The 14,715-nt window shown below is 39.9% G+C and overlaps 1 protein-coding gene across 1 annotated transcript in view; it reads right to left on the bottom strand.

Moving 5' to 3' along the window:
• The window catches only part of Osbpl10 (oxysterol binding protein like 10), a 172,981-nt gene that overhangs the window by 133,255 nt on the left and 25,011 nt on the right, over window positions 1-14,715 (bottom strand). The window lies entirely within an intron of this gene.

The following is a 14,715-nucleotide window of genomic DNA, read 5'->3' as shown; positions in this document are numbered from 1 at the left end:
CCCGCAATAAACTTTTCCTCCTCTAAAATTGCTCTCCATTGGGTCTTTTAGTCATGGCAATGAAAAAGCTGACTAACACACCAGGGCTTACATTTCAATCTATAGTATCATGTCAACCAAATTCCAATTTGGTCAAATTCCAATTTGATGGCATCTCAACTTATGAATTCTTATGAATTTTTCAACAACTGCACTGCCAAGCACAGAACCCAAACGGGTCAAAGATTAAGAGGAACAAAAGCACTAGAAGAAAATGTATAGCCATGGAATAAGGAAGGCTTAACACTTTGAAACCCAAAGGCCAGAACAAAGGTAAATTTGATTATCTAAAACTTGAAACTTCTGCAGGGAAAAGGACCACTACCACCACCAATAGAGTCGAGTGATAAACTAGTAAAAACTGTGGATCTGCAAATCTTTATTAAGTGGACAGTTCAGAAAACAAAGAGGGCTTACACCATACAAGAAATACATTTAACTATATTCATAGGGTAAATGTAAATACATTTAGACACCATCTTTTTCTTTGTGGTTCTGAGGATTGAACCCAGAAACACTCTACTACTGAGCTACGTCCCCATCCCTTTTTATTTTTAGAGGCAGGTCTCACTAAATTGCTGAGGCTGGCCTTGAACTTGTGATCTTCCCGTCTCCGCCTCCTGAGTGGCTGGGATCACAGGCATGAACCACTGAACCCACCTAGACATCATAATCTTTTACCCAAAAGATTGGCAAAATTTCAAGCATCTCAGTGCACAATCCATCAACAGGGCTACAGAGAAATGAGTCTGTGAAAGCTGGCAGACCTGGGGGGGGGGCGGTGGAATCTGGCAGACCCAACCCAGCTGCAAATGTACTCATCTGGAGATGTGTCCTACAGACATGCTATACCTGGATGCAGTGCCACGTGTACCAAATAGTCACTACAACAGTATGTTTAATGACAAAGAATGGTAACCTGAATGTTCATCACTGTGGAACAGGTTAAATAAATGATGGTATACCTACATTTTGGAATACCACCAAGCTGTAAGAGAATACTCAAAAGTTCTCTATCAACCTCTAAGCTATACAGTTCAAATGCAAGACGTGAGGTGCAGAATCACGGTACTATGCAAAGTTCTGTGTCAAATGTAGAATGTAACTCCTTTCGCTTTTAAAATCATTTGTTTGAAACAAATACTCTGGAAGGATACACATAAAACTAATAAAGTTGCTGCTTATTTGTGGAGAAGCAGGGGATAAGAGGTTATGGGGGGGAGAACATCTCTACTGTACAGCTTTTTAGATTTTCATTAAAATTAAAAATTTCATTAAAATTCAGACAATTTAATACTGCATAAAATTCACATTCTAATTGTTCCTATGCTTCATTTAGCTTGAGAAAAGGCAGTTGAATTGTATGTAAAAATCATGCTGGGTGTTACATTTACAGAATACCTCTTATGTGCCTAGCAGAATCCTACTGTGAAATGTTAAAGAAAAAAAAAAAAAAGATGTATGGGATGGTTTTCCCTATAGCTGCTTATAACTTGACAACATAAGACACACAGTCACATACACACACTGAATATGCAAGATAATAATACGACATTAATTTGGCAACAAATGTCAAAAAAGTGAGGAAGAAAGCCAGTGATCTCGGCTCAGAAACACATTCCAGGAGAAGACCAAAGCCTGCCTAGGATTTGGGATAAGAAACAAGACAGAAGAACACAAGCCAGACTGTGGTTATTCAAAGTAGTCTTGGCCTCAGGCCTCTGGCAACGGCAGTTTTAAAAACTATTAAACATTAACAGTTCATTGTTTTATTTAAAAAATCACTAAGATAGGGGAGTACAGTGGGAAACCCAAGTAGAAGTCAGAATTCTGGGATATTCTGAAAAGCCACAACCATTTGTGAAGGTTCTCTGGATTTGGTTTACCACATAACTAACAGGAATAGAGATACAGATGGGAACCTGGGTGCAGCTTTTTAAATAAGCACATGGGTAGCTAATTGGAGAAATGTGTGGTACCAGAATTACATCCATCTCGATCACAATGAGCTTCAACAGCCATCTACTCTCAGCCTCAATCCTTTCGGAGTGCAAAAAAGTAAAGAGGCTATTTCCCTAATCCTTTAATAACAGTAAATTTGCCCAAGTATTAAGAGTCCACTGAAATACATTTCGAGTGTTTGAAAGGCTTATTGCTATCCAACAAAAGGCAGAGATTTTTTCACCGGGCTTGGAAGCTAAACAGACAAGTTTCATTTCCCCATCTCTACTGGGTTCTAGCCACGTGACCTCGGGTGAGTTCTTTAAGCTTTCTCATTAAGCATCAATTTCCTAATCTTTAAAAGACGTATAATATTGACCCTTAAAAGCCATCATGAAGATTAAATTAGATCATGCCCATAAAATGCTTAGCACAGAATCTGACACGCAGGGGCTGCCCAGCCAAAGTAAGTTTGTTTATATCACTTAAAACTTGATCAATAAAGGTCTTATTGATTTTTAAAATGTTAAGAAGTTGCTTAGCACAGAAAAAAAAAAATCATAGCAGCCACTAACCTTATTTTCTATAGGATCAAAGTGGTGATAAAGCCCAAAATATAATTTAATATTTACATGGTCAGAGATTACATATCAAGACTGCAGGAAAAATCTCACACCCCTCCCCCTCTCTCCAGCTCCTTTCCCAACCCCCCACTCTAAATTCTGAGTAGAAATGAAGACCCATCAAAAAATCAGTGGAATAATTTAGGTGAATTTCTTGATTTATTGCCATTCATGGTAATATACTGCAGACAAAGGTGTCTATGACCATAGCTGTCTTCCTCTGAGACTGTCTAACCCCATGATCATTACTTAATGGCTGTCATTTGAATTCACAAGCAGTACATTTGAGTCAAAAAAACCTTTAATTTTCCATTAACCGTAGGAGTCTCACGGTTTAATTCACGCCCGTGCATTCTCTCAGGATAAATGTGAGCAAAAAAGTCTTGCTCTTGGTAAATCCCACAGTTAATCAGGAGAAAAAGTGACACTAGGCAGCCAATTGCAACTTCTACAAATGAGCAGGCTGTCTAAGACCTCCAGGCTTTGTTTTTAGAATTGTGCTTGGATGTCAAAATCCTATTCTTGCTACTAATTTAAAATAAAATATTAACAAGAGTCTGAGGAACAACATGGAAGCATTTAGTTTCAAATATTTACTTTGGTGGGGGCGACTTGAAATGCTATGTGTGCCATCTGCAGAAGATTCTGAATAAAGATTAACAGTTTCTTCATCCCCTACCCAGGAAGACAGTCCCTTCATGCTGCTATCAGACTCATCTGGCCATATGTCCTCCCCTGGGTAAATGCCTGACCAAGAGGGGATAGTGACAAAGGTGGGAGCAGAGAGGACAAGATGGCACTGGGCCTGTCCAGGCATCCTATTGTCAGGGGCCTCAGGGACTTTCCTTGCACTCTTCAATGGACCCCTCCACTTTCCAAGTTGCAAAGAAGCGACAAAACTCATACTCTACCTACTGACCAAAACTGGCATGAAGGAAAGGCAGAGCAATCACTAGGAAGATTATGTCTAATCACAGTCATCAGGCCAACAAGCCTGGGAGACAGAAGTGTCATCTAAGAAGGCTCAGAGCAAGACGCACTGACTATCTAAATGCTTCCACAGAGGAGCCATCTAGCTCTGAGAGCATGCTTTCTCAGGTCAGCTGCCTACGTTCAAATCCAGGTTTTAGCGCCTGCAAACTGAGCTACCTAGTAAAGGAACATGGGTGTTTTCATTGCTAAGTTCAACATTCCCTATCTCATTGAGTTGCTAGAGAATAAGAGAGAAAATACACAACGCATGGAGAAGTATAGGCAAATGGTTAAGTATTGTGCAAGTCGAATTCATGGCCCTAAGAGCCAACACTGCCATAGACTCAAGTTAAAAAAGAATCCTCAGTACTCAACACTTGCTTCAGAGAAAAAAAGAAGTGCATTTAAAATGCGATCTAATTTTAAGAAGCATGTTCTAGAAAGCAAAATGCCTACAGACTGCTACAAAAGATCAATTTAAGAAAGTAAGTTTCCCAGTATTTGGAGTAACAAAGTCCCAAATAGAAAAGATTATCAGCTGATCCCAAGAACCTCTTAAAACATATCAGGAGTTGTAATTGCCTAGTTAGAATTAAAAAGCTAAAAGGGAGTAAGGGAGCTTTAATATCTTAAATATACATCTGTGGTAACCATATTGCTGCAGAAAACTTTTCTGATTGGAAAAAACTTCTGAGACAACTAATTGTAACCATATTCAAATGACATTTAATTTGGAGTGCATTTTCCTCATTTCCTTGAATTCTTTCACAGCAAGAAAAAAAAAAAGATGTGGTATTTCAGAATAACATATCCCAAAGGCGGGGAGGGGCCTTACACAAACCAAACCAGTCTATGTATTTTGAAGAACAATTTTTACCATTTCGTTACATTCATTTCCTTTTCCTCTTTAAAAAAAAGAAAATTAGTGTGCCATTTCTAAATATTTGAAGGCTAAACACAAATTGTGACTTATTTCTTTTCTTCCAAAGGTGAACATGCCTCAGAAACAATATGGAAAAGTATAGCAGCTTTTAAAAATAGAATAATGGGAGCCTTAAAATTAAGAATTTCATTTTCCTGGTAGTCAACATCTAAATAAAAGGTAGACTGGTTTTTAAATGAATCCATTCCAATACTCTACTTAACAGTGTCACATCGACCTTCTTGCTGCAATGCTTTTTGTGCTTTCTAATTTTCTGTTATTTCAAGCTTAAAACAGACTTAAAGTAGAAATAAAATTGTTTTGAATTGGGACATTTTCCAAGTTCATTTTCATGATTAACTTTGCACAGTCATTTTTTAGCCCTCCTTTTCAAATTTCTATCTTCTTCTAGAAGTAGTTTCGACTTTAAGTTACCTAGCCTAGATTTCTTCCATTGTCACTTGCATACCTTAAATATTTTTCACTAGCTTTGGACCAGTACCCTCTTAAGGGACACATGCATGCAAGTGTGTGCAAATGAAAAATAGTATTCCTAATCTCTGGCCTGCTTCTAAATAAATCCATGACTACACATGTAAATGCCAAATCTTTGAAAAAAAAAAATCCATGCAAGCAAAGCATGTAGTTTTATTTCCTACAAATAGATGGAATGGAAGCATTTTCAGCTTACTTCCTGCTATCATTTTCAGGCTCTGCTCCACCTACCATCCCCCGTAAGTTTTGAGACTCGTTTCTAAAGCTAATCCAACATTCAAGAATCTCTAGCCTTTTTCAGGCCAGCTCCATGGTCTCATCTGCACTGAAAGCACTGGCCTTGTGCACCTGGCCTCCTTATCCCACACCATGTCTTCTCCCCATTTCCAAGGTCCACCAGAAGCAGCGAAGTGCGATTTCACCACCTTCCACTCTGAGCTTTGCACTGCCCCTCAAAACCATTGGCAAGGACCTCGCAATCCCCAGTACCAAGACTCCTTTTAGATGCTTTATTCTGAAAGCAAAGTCTTCCTCCTCATACTGACAAACTCGATTCCATTTCGCCTGCTGTAGAACTATAAAATCTTAAGAGCTAGCCAGGAGCAGTGGCACACACCTGCAAATCCCAGCAGCTCAGGAGGCTGAGGCAGAAGGATAATGAGTTCAAAGACAGCCTCAGCAATTTCGCAAGGCCCTAAGCAACTCCATGAGACTGTCTCTAAATAAAACATAAAAAGGGCTGGGGATGTGGTTCAGTGGTTAAGTGCCCCTGGGTTCAATCTCTAGCACCTCCCCCGCCCCCCCCAAAAAAAAAAAAAAACTTTCATTTTTTTTTTTGAAGAGCCAAAAGGAAACTCAGATCTTCACCTTCAGATTCTACAATAGTCCTTTCCTTTAATCTAAGGATATTATTAAGCTCCCAAATGTAAACACATCATACAAAGATAGAGTCCAAATTACAGGTTTCATTCAAGACTCAAAACAGCCTCACTGGTGATTCAGCCCCTCCAGTTGCCCCTTTCCAACCAAATAAAGGGCTACCCACCTAACACCATCTAGCATGTGAAGTAACTGATAAAGAGGGAAAGCTGATATGCGTTAGACACGTTCACCTTGCTTCATACCTAAAAATTCAATCCAGTCACCTATCCTGAGAATATACACATAACACTCCTTTGAAAGCAAAGCAAATGTGTACTTGCATTGAAATACTCTTGGAATTGCTGATCCCCAAAGGAAGTAATTCTACTTTGTGGATGTTGTTTATGAAAAATATGATACTGAGACCTTTTTACTGCTGGCTTGATATTATAATGAGGAAAAGTTGTGAAAACAGATGTTTCCTTGACTTAACTAGGTTAGACACAAAAACCTAGAACAACACTTCTTACCGAAGTTTTAATTTTATTCCTTTTAGTCTTAGGAAAAAGAGGAGATTCACATTATCGTGTATTTTTATTGGCACTAGCCAGTGAAATGGACAACGATGAAGAAGGAGGATGGGAAGCAAAGCAACAAAGTGCCGTTGACTATAGATGTAATTGTTTTACTAGAAGAAAACTAATGAGCCCAGCAAGGTTGCTAGATATATGATGAGTTTAGAAAAGCTAATAGCATTTCTTTGTATCATCAATAACCAAATTATAACAAAGATATCCTTTGCAATAGCATTAAAAACTATGATGTGCTGGCATTAACCCAATAAGGTATACACAAAGCCTTATGGAGGGAAAAAGTTTAATCTATGAAAAGAAATCAATAATTAGGAAAACAGCCAGGTGCCGTGGTGCATGCCTATAATCCCAACAGCTCTGGAGGTTGAGGCAGGAGGACTGAGTTCAAAGCCAGCCTCAGGAACTGAGAGAGGCCCTAAGTAATTCAGAAAGACCCCATCTCTAAAATATAAAAATGTGTTGGGGATGTGGCTCAGTGGTTAAGTGCTCCTGAGTTCAATCCTTGGCACCAAAACAAAGGAGTAAAAATACATGATACATGAACAATAACAATGTTATATAAATGTCAGTTTGTGCCCAAAATATTTATACTTATCCTAATAAAAATTCTAGTGGGATTTTTTTTTCTTGCAATTCAAGCTATTTATAAAATATAAATGAAGGATTAAGAGGTTCACAACAGGCCAAGTTAATTTTTTAAGAAGAGGGAAAGGGAAGGTCTCACCCCACCAGACAGTTATTAAAGCCACAGCAAAAATACACATACTCACGTGCATGCTCTGATCTAATTAACTATCCCTATCATACATGTGTTTTATATGTGAATACATGCACTTACAATCTATTTACTTTTTTTCTTGTGTTGTGCAGTGCAGGTGATCAAACTTAGGGCCTCACACATTCTAGCAAGCATTCTACCTCCAAGCTTCATCCTCAGCCCTCAATTCATACATTTAAATCCTAACCCCAGAGCGGAGGCCAGGCCTTTGGGAGGCCATTGGTCATGAGAGTGCACCATCTCACTATAGGTGAATCACTCAGCTCCACATCTGAGGCCCAAAAAAGGTTACCACTGCTCTTCACAGTACAGGGTAACTGATTACTTAATTAACCTTTTGGGAAAAGTTACTTTTAACATCAAGGTCCCATGGAGCATACTAATTTCTCAATACTTAGACAATAAGCTCATTAGGACTAAGATATAGTGTTAACACTTAAGTTTTTAATCATTTGCTCATAATCACAGGAGTGATGCTTGATGCACAGCATATCTACAGATGTCAAAGATGACAGCACTCGATGCATTCCATCCCCAGTCCCATCTCCATGTGTTATGGCCTCCCCCAGAGGATAACCTCCCCCAGGCCAGGGACCGTCCATACCCAGCCACGCATACTCCTTGGAACCTGTTACTGGGCCTCACCTTGCAAATTCCACAAACATAATCAATACTTAGAAATGAATGCCCCCACATCAATCTTAACCACTATCCCTCAGTGTCAACACTGAGTCATTGGTGTCTCCTTTTTCAAGAAGGCAGAAGAGTCTGGAAAAAGGCACAACACCCTCACTAATTATACATGAAAAATATGAAATGCCCTCAAAACAACGTGGTACAACATCAACCAACACACATTCAGAGGTCAAAGAATATTTAATGGACACCTACCATGTGTTGGGTACTGCCTGAGATAACAGAAATACAACAATAAGCAAAACCCGCGAATATCCCTGCCTCATGGAAATGACTTTCTAGTGAGGAAAAAGGGGACTTTCTCACTAAAAATGGAGAGGCGAAAGAGTAAGCCATAGCTATCCAAGGAGGAGCTCAACACCTACAACGGCTTTGGAGGACGAGTCCGCCATGTGTGTTTGAGCCAGATGGACGGTAAGACAAAGTTGGAAGTACTCCAGGCATAGAGGAGGCATCAAGGTCAAAGACAATGAATGGGAGCCTTCTCGGTGGCCCACGCCCTTTAATGCCAGTGGCTTATGAGGACGAGACAGGATGATCCCGAGTTCAAAGCCAGCCTCAGCAACTTGGCGAGTCCCTAAACAACCCAGGGAGACCCTGTCTCTAAATAAAAGATGAAAAAGGTGGTGGGGAGCAAGACAAGGGCCTCTTGCCAGCTAAGCAAGTGCTCTACCAATGACTTACAACCCCAGCCCCCAGTTCCTAAATTAGAAGTTACAAACACCACATAAGCCAGAACACCCCTGAGGGTTTTTATGCTCAGAATGACAAGCAATCCTGAACAATGGGTTCCAGGAAGCTTTCTCCTCAGGGTCACATTCAGATATTAAACTGTGATGTGTGTCCAATTTATATACATCTATACATGGCACGTGTCATCTCTACCGGATAGTTTTCATTATGAAATTATATTACTACTGCCCTGAAGATGAGCATCTCATGATTTATTCCATTCTCTTTCTTTTCACATCTTCATAGAATCAAAGAAGATACTTTATACCAGAAACGAATCACAAAACGGAAAATGCGTACACATGCCAAGGAGTTCCATAGATGCTCACCCTACAACATGAGGAAAGAAGTGCCTAGTTTTTTGGTTAAATTTGTCTCCCAAAAAGTTAAGCCAACCACAGGGATGAAAGTCCAGTATGATCCTAAGATGGATCATTTTAAGAAGCAAATTTGAGTTTCTTAAAAATCAATAACTAATCTGACAGAAGTGTTCTTATCTACTTAGGGATCATTATCTCCTTCCCAAATGCTCAGGCACCAAAGTATGGGAACTCAAAAGGGCACTCCAACTTGTTTCAAAATTTCTCATGCTTTAAAAAAAAAAAAAAAAAACGTGACCATCAACATGCCCAAGCTGTAGAGCCCTACAGAATCTATGAATAAATCCTACTAATTACTATTCCAAGCTTTGTGTTGCTGATGCAGGTAAGAGGGAGATGAGAGATTTGCTAATGACTCAGGCAGTCTCGATAGATGGTACCTGGTGGTGGGGGGAGCCATAGGAGGTGACAGAAACCTTACAAATCTATGCCTTAATGAGGTCATTTTCCTCAGAACACTGTATTGACCAGAATCTTGGAAGCTCTTGCTATTTGCATCTACTTTACTGCTTCGCTTTTTATATGTCTGACACACACAGTGTACCAAACAGCTACAATCAAACCCTAATTCACCTAAGGAACTTCTTACCAATGCAGGAATAAACTAAGTTGACAGGCTTATGCTAACACCAAGTTAGGCTTAATTTAAAACACAAATCCAAGACAATCTAAAGTCCTTTAAGAATCCTATTATCCACATACAGGACTAGATGAGTCTACAGAGCTAATAAGATTCATTTTCATACTTATTTTGCTTTCTTCCAATTTCTTATTCACAAAGAACCCAATCTACTCTCAGATGTCTTCCTTTTTCCCCAAGGAATTCAAGATAGGAAATTTTTCGAACTAGATATGGTATAAGGACTAAGCCCTTGTCATTCCCATTGATGACATTTGCAGTCCTAGCACGTCATATGAATATCCAGCAAGGATAGATAGCCTGTGGTACTCAACATGGGTATTGATAATTTCCATGCCAAAAGTGTGTGGATGGGCGAGAAGATGTCTGACCATCTTCTATGTGAAGGTGTTTTCGTTGCCCAATGTCAGGGCCAGGCAGCAGAATTAGAAAATCTGTAGGAGATGCTCTCAATGCCTTAGTTTAACCAACCAATTGGACTTCCCCTACTTGCCATCATTTCCATTCGACCTCCAGATCATCCCACACAGGGGCCACCTGCCTATATGGCTTTGGCCTCTCTAGTTATGCCTGCAGACCTCTGCCCCCACCAGTTGACCTGGGTAACCAAAAAGAGCCAACTGTGTTTAATCCCCTACTCTGTTCATGCTGTGTACTTATTTTAACTACAAACTTTCATTAGAAAAATACAAGTTTGAAAAATAACTCAATAAAACTAAGCTGATTTAGGAAAAGCATCAGTAGAAGCCAGTTGCTAAAAACTGCTGTTGAATTGGGTGTGGGCATGACCATTATAAAAAGTAAACACTTTATGAAATATCTAGGAAGATTCTATAATCAGTTTGTCCTCTAATTTAAAGATACTAAAACAGGAAATTACACATGATTCATTACAGATACACTTGAGACCAGAGAGATGATGCAGAAACTCTAGCACTAAGCTTGTGCTTAATGAAAGGGCCTTGGGATTCCTCTGAAGATTGCCGAGGAAAAGATTATTAGTTAAAATGTCATACATGCTGACGGTTTGCACACATCACGGTTTATGATTTAGCTGAATGTTTTTGACTCTGGGACCATGTCTCCAAATTGCAACAGCTCAGAGGACTTCTAGAGGAGCTTAGTCCTAGAATCCTTGAACCATGGAATTCTATGCGTGTTCTCCAATGCCTGGGCTATAAGAAAGCTGTTTCCATAATTCTACCAGGGCAGAGACTGGTTCAGCAAAGAGATCCCAAGCTCATAACACAAGTGGCATTGGCTCACAGGTGTTAATACCTAGGCAGGTCATCTCTGTCACAGGAAGAGTAATCCTCATCCAAAATGCTTGGTACAAAGTGTTTCAGGTTTTTTTTTGGGGGGGGGAGGGGTCAAGTTTTGAAATATTTGTACATACACAATGAGATATCGTGGGGATGGGATCCAAGCCTAGACAAATTCATTTGTTTCATATAAACCTTCTACACAACCTGAAAGTAATTTTACTCTATTTTCAGTGCACTTACATTGTGACTATGGCCCATCACATGAGTCAGGTGTGGAATCTTACCTGCAGCATGTCGGCACTCAAAGTTTGGATTTTGGAACATTTGGGGTTCCGTATTAGAGGTGCTCAACTAGTAATACAGGGAGGAAGACAGCTGGCTTTTCAAATGAAATTCAGATGAAAATTTGCTGGGCCTCACATGAACAATTGCTCATACTACCTCACAAAGTGCTTTTGAGCTACTATGTCACTGTCATAACAGACTCTGGAGCACCTGAAGGAGAAAATTAAACTCTTATCACTCCCTGCATGATGGTACATGAAAGATTTTCCTTCATTTCTTTCTGTCCCCAGAGATTTTACCACCTGTTGCACAGTTCAAATTATTCATTTTTAAGAAGAGTTTGGTCTTGTGTTGAAATCTAATTGGATTCCTACTGCTTTAACAGACTTAGTGGCTGTAAGTCTAATGGATCAGCTGGCATAATTCCCTCAAAAGTAATAAGGGATAGGAGAGGGGAAATTTTAGGGGAACTGGGATAAATGCATGCCTTTCACAGAGCCAGCTGGAAAACTATTCCTTGAAACTCAGGGAGATAAGGAGGCCTCAAGTGACCACCAACATACTCACGAAGGAACAGGGTAATATCATGAGCTGGAAATATCTGTGTCCTGTCGCCTAACCCTCACTATCCACATGTGAGCCGTAGAGACTGCTGAAGCAGCTACTGTACACAAAGAGCCTGTGTGGTCTACCCCCTACTTTCTCATCGAGGACTATTTTAGAGAATCCAGTCTGGAGAGTTCATGGTAACTGTTCCGCCAGGTTTAAGTGCAAGAGACAGCACCCCACCAAGCCACCACTGATTGATGGAAGATGGAAGCCAATGGAAAACCACCCTTATCTTTACTCGAGGTGGTGAAGCACATGCTACGTGGTCAGCAATGAGACTTGGCTTCTATTGCCCAGAGCAACAACCAGCACAGTAGCACACCCTCTAGATTGTCTTCGTCTTTTCATATTTTATTCTTACTGATCTCTGCTTACCTGGGATCACATTCTGCATCCAAGCCTTCATATCCCAGGCTTTAGCTTTCTGGGAAACCCACCTAAAACAACAGGTCCTCATCATTTCACAGGTGCAAACACTGCTAAACTGGTGTGCTTGCTTTAATCTGTCATCTGATAATTGCTCACTCACCTTTCTCACCCAGATTTACTATCTAAAGTTCCAGTTCACCTAACATCAAATTTCATTTCTACTTCAAGTCTATCAAGGACCAGCTTGAGGAACCGACAGGACACTGTAAAGAGTGAAGAGTTCATGACAGAGGCATCTCCAAGACACATTCAGTTCCCAGGCGAGTCACATGGTAACAGTTCCAGTCACTGGCGACCCGGGACCTTTAGTTCTGAACCAAAGCAGCAGCCGGTGAGTGCAGATTCTCTGAGCAGAAAGAACCGATAAGGCAAAGGACAGGGACACTGGGATCTGGGACTGTGAAAACAAATTTCTTCTGAGACACAGCAGTACAAGAATTTTTCCCCTGTGAGCAGTTATAAGATAGAGATTCTATCTTACATCCCATACTATAAGAAGTGCTGAAACCAGGATTCTCACAGCAAAGTACCATTCACCATCGACTGGGACAAAGATGCCCCATGTATTATTTATGGGATTGCAACCAAAAATTAACGTAATGCAAGGAAGTGCTCAGCAAGAAACAAGATGTGTGGGTTTCCAACCTTGAGTTACCATGATCTGCCTCCACATGGGTACATCACATCCCAGAGAGTAATGAATAACATTAGTATCTTACTCAAAAGAATTAAAAATGAACTCAAAATGTGTTCACAGTAGCACTACTCAATACTCAAATGTCCATTAATGAATGAATGGATCAACAAAATGAGCTACATCCATACAAGTGGAATATTTGGCCATAAAAAGGAATGATACAGAATATAAAAGGAATTGATGTATACTACATAGCTGAACCTCAAAAACATTATGCTGATTATGAGAAATAGATACAAAAAGTTATAGATCATAAGACTCTTTCTCTGAAATAGCCCTATTTAGAAATCCACAGATACAAAGCAGATTGGTGACTGCCAGAGGCTCAGGGAAGGGGGAAAATGCCAAGTAACTGCTAAAGGGGTACAAGGCTTTGAGGTGTGAAAGTTTTGGAATTAGATGCAAATCGTAGTTCTACAATATTGTAATGTCTTAAGCATCTAGAATAACCATTTTAAATGGTTAATTTTAAGTTACATGAATCTCAATGTAATTATAAACAATGCTTTAGTTGTCCATCTTTCATGGACAATTTTTTACATGGTTTATCTGCCCCCTTTTTATTCTGAAAGGGCTTCCTTTTGTTTCACAAGGTATGTGAAACACACCATGTTTTCTTGTAAGACTGGTCTTATTTCCCCTTAATATGGGCAGAACTATAGATCCAGGATAGCTGGATGAAAGAGGCATTCTACACAACCACCCAGAACTTCTCACTAAAATAGGAGATCTGCCGACCCAAGTGTGAAAACAAAATCTCTGCACAAAGTATCCCAAATTGTTAACATGTAAACAGTGATCTTAGAAATGCAAGACCATGATCATCTTCCCTCCATGTTCCATGTTGTCTTATATGCCACTACTTTTATAACAAGTTAAACTAATGAATTATTTTGGAATTGCTTTATAGGATTGACTGTTTATTCATACAGAATTCAGTAGAAAGCAGTTCTTAGACTTCATCCAGAGGAGCTACAAAAACACGAACCTCAGACAGCACACATTAAAAGGAGAAGAAACCGCAGAAGCAATTGCTCCACCAAGTCCAGACCTGAAATTGTCTACTACTTTGCATGATTTACAAAGAGGGAGGGATAAATAAACCGATTCTTGTCAGAGATCCCCCAAAGGTCTGTCACAGCTCTTTTCAGTCCGTGTATTACTACCATGAACCATTTTCATGGTTTCCCGATGCACTGCTTAGATGGATTCAAGAGGGATCCCACACAACTATGGTCAAACTAAAGAGAAGGCATGTGCTTTGCAGAGGAAAAATTTGAACAATGAAGTGGTAACTTAAAAATCCTATTTGGAACAATTAACCTAGTGCCAGGGGCCAAATATAAACATACATATAAACCCTCTTGACCTTCCTTTGAGCAAATTTCCCAATCCCCTTTTATTTCTCTGTACCTTTTTATGCCACTGATCACTACCAACATTTCCAAGCTGCTGGGATTAGGAACTGTCTGAACTCTCCTGCACTTGTGTGCTCCTTTAGCTCAACAACTTCCTTCATCCTCCAATCCTGGGTCAACCTGAAGTCCAGCCTAATGTGCTTCGTCCAAAGACCCCTTCATCCGAAGGGTACATGTACCCTTCTCAAAGAGGCTCTCTCACCAGTCTTCAACTTTCACCTTTTCTAAGGGTCATAAATGTCCCATCAGACCTCAAAATAACTTCCTATTTCTACTAACCTATAGAAGGCTTTTCACCACTGCCCCAATACCTGATGTCCTTTCTCATTACATCATATAT

This window comes from Marmota marmota, unplaced genomic scaffold (assembly GCF_001458135.2).
Source record: "Marmota marmota marmota unplaced genomic scaffold, marMar, whole genome shotgun sequence".
Lineage (NCBI taxonomy): Eukaryota > Metazoa > Chordata > Mammalia > Rodentia > Sciuridae > Marmota > Marmota marmota.
Note: the sequence above shows the minus strand (reverse complement) of the source record. Positions and strands in the feature narration are given on the sequence as shown.